The 5,000-nt window shown below is 35.1% G+C and overlaps 1 long non-coding RNA gene across 1 annotated transcript in view; it reads left to right on the plus strand.

The window, feature by feature from the left end:
• The first annotated feature begins 4,329 nt into the window (after positions 1-4,329).
• The window catches only part of LOC137644856 (uncharacterized), a 35,535-nt gene continuing 34,864 nt past the window's right edge, over positions 4,330-5,000 (plus strand). Inside the window, exon 1 of the long non-coding RNA XR_011045212.1 lies at positions 4,330-4,426. This is a non-coding gene — a long non-coding RNA (uncharacterized lncRNA). The remainder of the gene's footprint in view (positions 4,427-5,000) is intronic.

A 5,000-nucleotide genomic window follows, 5' to 3' on the forward strand; every position in this document is an offset into this window, starting at 1 on the left:
TATTTAAGGGCTCTCAGAGTTTTGAAGAATTTTTTGTTTTCCCTTAGTCTATCACTAACCCAAATATGCTCTGAATTAGAACTGTAACAAATGGAAGGGATTCTGATCCCATCAGAGATAAAGCTGAACAATTATTGGTGCATCCAGAATAGTTATAATGTAGAGATCACTATTGAAAGTATTCTATCACTGGTAAAATGATAATAGTAGTCAATGTAAGAACATTTGGATAGAGTATGGACGAGATGCGACTCTCAATGGCCAACGATCATTGATAATATATCTAGTAAAGATTCTCAGTTTTTCCAAGTGTACAGTCCTCATATTAAATATCTTGGCTATCTGATATACCTTAACCTATCTTTTGGATAATTTGCTAAATGTGTGTGCAGTGCTGGTGCTCATAGGGAGAGCGAGGGTTACCTGCTCTTCATACCCCAAATATTATTGTAAAAGTGTATAAGATTTTTTCTCTTGTACTTAAATTTTCCTTATCCTTCATTAGCTAACCAATCTATGTCTCATGACAAGAGATAGGTAATGGTAGTGTGATATATATGATGCTGCTAATAGTTTTCAATTACTAGTCTTCTCATTGGAATCTTGGATGCTGTAACAGTCGTTCTGTTGTTCATTAAAAGCAGTAACCTGTCGATAAACTGTTAGTGGGGGCCAAAGCACACCTTGTTCAGAGGTAGCGCGTCTTTTCCCAGACGGTAATGTTAAGGGGGAAAGATTCTTAAACAGAAAGCTGCTAACTTGCAGTCTAACAAAAACAACAAAACACAAACCGGGACAAAGTAAAAAGAATGATATCAACAATGCAGCATGGAATGTGCATACTCTACAGTACATCTATAATTTTGCTTTCACATAGCAATGAAGTCCAGGGACCTTTCCAGTTCAACCTTGCCAGTGTTGCACTGCGGGATTCCTAGCTGTGAAGCCATCTCAGCTCGATGAATATAGCTCTGGATATGTAATCCTCTGGAGTGGTCACCTAGAAAATGAGCAAAGACAAGCTGGCGTTGGCTTTGCTATCCAAACCAAGCACATCAAGCTATGAAAAAAAAAAAAAAAGTCATTGGAAGTCTTTGCCTAACTCATGTGTATAAAGATGGCAAATCGCTACTTCACCATCTTTAGGAGCTATGTCCCAATCATGAATAACTCGGATGACAGAGTTTTGATGCTCTTGTGGTAGTGTCACCGTTTTTTTTTTTTTTTTTTTTTGGGGGGGGGGGGTACTCATTGAGTTTTACAGTATTAGGTGAGCAATTTAAACTACATTCTTGCCCATATAGAGTAGACTGTGCTTCTATGCATCCTATCAACACTAATACACTCTTTTGCCAAAAGACCAGATAAAGGATGTACGCATCTTGGGTAATGTCATCAGGTTAATTTTGTGTGTATCTGCCAGATGGATTGGTAGGGTATCGAGGTGATCTGGGCTTGTAAAGGTACATCACACATTAAAAAAAAAACACTGCTCTATGGCAAAATTACCATTTAATTAAAGCAGAAAAAGTGGCATCAGTGTGTTGAAAGAAGGAAAGATGTTGTTTCCAAACTCTCCTCCACTGCAATAGAGAACTAGCTGAAAACCCTTTTAACTGCCTCTCTCTTTGAGTTGCCACAACAGACTCTATCTTTTTTTACAGAATCCGGGAATATATCTATTATCAAGTGTTTGAGTCTACTGTGGACGTAAATGGTTTTGCTAGATTTAAACACTGGGACTGTTTTTATGGAAATAAAAAGCAGTTTATTCATTGCTTAATAACTTTTACGTAACACATACTGACTATAGAAACAAGGGTTCTATGTTCAAAAAAGACTATTACAGAGAGTTACTACTACAAATACCATAATATTGAGAGGCATGGGAAACCTATGATGCCTCGACTAGATGAAGTAACTTAAAGTTTCCAGTGATGCAAGGAATAAGGTCTTTTAGAGCTATTTCAAACAAGTTTATAGACACCAATCTGGATGACGCACCCCATATTTGAACTATGAATGTGCATGATTCTCAAAGATTCAGCCATTATTATTGGCCATTGGCCAAAGCATTTCTATAATATTTCTACTTGTCAAACAAAAATTTGGGACGAGGTCTTCACAGGTATACCCCAGGACCATATTGAAATATAAGATGCTGCTCTCATAATCGAAAAAAACATCAATTATATATAAGCCAATAGTGAGTGGTAAGGCACCAAAGGATTTACATAAATGGAGGCAACACACTGACATTAAAAAAAGAATGTAAAATAAGCTCACCACAAATAAAGAGGTAACTTGACGATATACCTATACAGAGACAAATCTGACATCAGTGTATATGATAGCTGTCTTTGTGTCAGCCAACTAGACACTACTGAAACAATCCTTCCAAGAATTGTTATCACCCACGAAATAGACCACTTAGACATCACAATACCAGAAAATACCAGAAGAGAAATTGCTATGATGGTTTTTGTCAGATAAAGCCAGATGTGCCATAATCAAATCCATAGAATACATATGGTCTTTATAGACCTTTATTTTGTCCCAATTAGCTCAAACAGGAATATTTTTGAACACATGAAATGTCTGCAAATTTGCAACAGGTCATAGATTAACAGGGAAACAATAGTCATTTATTGCTGCAATATCAACTTGCTTGAAGTGTTCTTCAAGAATGTCTAAATGTGTTAATCAGCAAAGTACTTTGTATGGATGACGTAATACCAGAGAAATTTTCTACACTGTATGTATAACTGGCTGTGGTCACCATTCTCGTAACAGCCAGCTAAGACGCACAGAGAAGTATTAAAGAAAATCCTCAAGGATTGCAACATTAGCATCATATACTGAGATGCCATGGAACGCCTGCCATGATGGCGGAGAAAATTTGAGAAAATAAAAATGAGTGGAAACAGCAGCAAAGGTATACACGTGTTAATGCAGCCTCAGATACCTACTACTCTGAGATGATTTCCTCTTATTAGACTGACAACGTCAACGCTATTGAACCTTGTACTTTTCGTCACTGTCATTCACATTTTCAATAATTGTGCATAGGGATTGAGATCTATTGATCCCATCATATGTGAAGGTAAATAAATATATTTATGTATGTATGAATGCATTTATGTATACGCTTCATGCTACTTATTTTCCTTCTCTGGTTAAAGGTAATAACCAAAGAACGGTGGAAGTGCACATAGTCAGTAAGATTGAAAATCTGGAATGAAGATAAAATAATAACAATGAAAATAGTTATAATATTGCTTTATGAATATCACAGAAAGACTTAATGCATATGATGAGCACTTTGGGATAATACAAGCTGATTAAAACAATGACAAGAGGATACAACTGAGATAAGGTATTAAATGAGAACAACGGAAATGAAGCAACAGGGGAGAGAGAGAGAGAGAGAGAGAGAGAGAGAGAGAGAGAGAGAGAGAGAGAGAGAGAGAGAGAGAGAGAGAGAGAGAGAGACGGTATTCGTAACTATATCAGAAACACCTCACAAATATGAACATGGATCCTTATGAAGTATCGTAATAATTTATTTTGCTTATTTATTGTTCTGTATATATTGTACAATTTCTAAGTCTTTATTTATATTTTTGAGACCAGAAGAAGTATTGTACAACGAACCTAAATGCAGGCATATGAAACTGAGATATCATAAGCTACTCTGCTGAATCTGATGTAATAATGAAGTAATAAATAAAAAAAAAAAAATCATTAACCCATTATTTTTCCTTACTTACAGGGATCTACTAGCAACTTCTTACGTTGAACCTCACCACCAGCCAGTAAAGGTGAGAAGTTGAGCCTACATTGTTAGTTTAATTAACTAGTAATCAAGAATACTCTTTTGAATAATTCTTGAAAACAAAAAAAAAAACTTTTTTTTTTGCCTTAAACGTATGGAAAATCGTGTATAATTGAATTTTAACATCACTACAATAAAATCTGCTAATTTTAACTGTAGATTTTTTCATATTAGATTAAACCTAATTTCCCAAAATTTCATATTTCAACTAAGTTGGGCTAAGTTGGGCTAAGGCATGGTTTATTTTTTAAATACTTCGTTACATTTAATCCTTACAAATAAGTCTGCGTTAATGAGATTCCATATACTGTATATCTTACTTTTCCTGAAAATGATGGCCAAGGCCGTAATGGAACGTATCTTTAACAATTTTAAACATTGGTTATATCCTACTAGGAGAGTAACCTTGATATTCTCATATAAATCGTCTACTAATCATACAACAGAAACCATATTATTGTATGTTATGCTTATCCAAATACTGATCGTGTTCCAGGGAAGACTGTCAAGTTTACCATGCGAATGGCAGGGGACTCTTCAAGGATTTGAGGATAATTCTATTGTAGCATTGTCCATATGCCCAGTTATTAGGTAAGATATACTAGTTATCTTATAATTTGTGCCTTATAATGTCATTGTAAGTTTTGTATGCTTATCGGGAAGTTATTTTTGATATCCTATCTATATAAAAGTAACAAGAAATATTTCTTTCTATCAAAAAAAAAAAAAAAAACATTATTGCATAAATCTATACTTCAGCAAAGAAGCCTCTAGGAGCCTAGGTGATCAGATCGCTTCAATGGCTAGTTTTCTGTTTTACCAAACCGTACTGAATTGAGATAATTAGTTTTAAGCATTGAGGTGTAAACGATAATAAACGGAAAGTGGCGATCATTATTTACTTAATTTGGTATTTTATTCATTGTTTCCCCCCCCCCCAAAAAAAAAAATCCAAAGTAGATGCAATGCTATTGCCTAATATGTTTAATGAATTAATAGTACCAACAGTAAAAATGCAAAACTGGCAAAAGTTCTCTACACGCGTGTGTGGATTAAATGACAACTGTTGCGCGAAGTTAAACTCATTTAAGATGCAAGCGAACAGTGTTCGGATATGTAGATGGGTAGATATGTCGATTGGTCTTGTGAGTTTAGGAAACGGATG

Source organism: Palaemon carinicauda, chromosome 8 (assembly GCF_036898095.1).
Source record: "Palaemon carinicauda isolate YSFRI2023 chromosome 8, ASM3689809v2, whole genome shotgun sequence".
In the NCBI taxonomy this organism is placed as follows: Eukaryota; Metazoa; Arthropoda; class Malacostraca; order Decapoda; family Palaemonidae; genus Palaemon; species Palaemon carinicauda.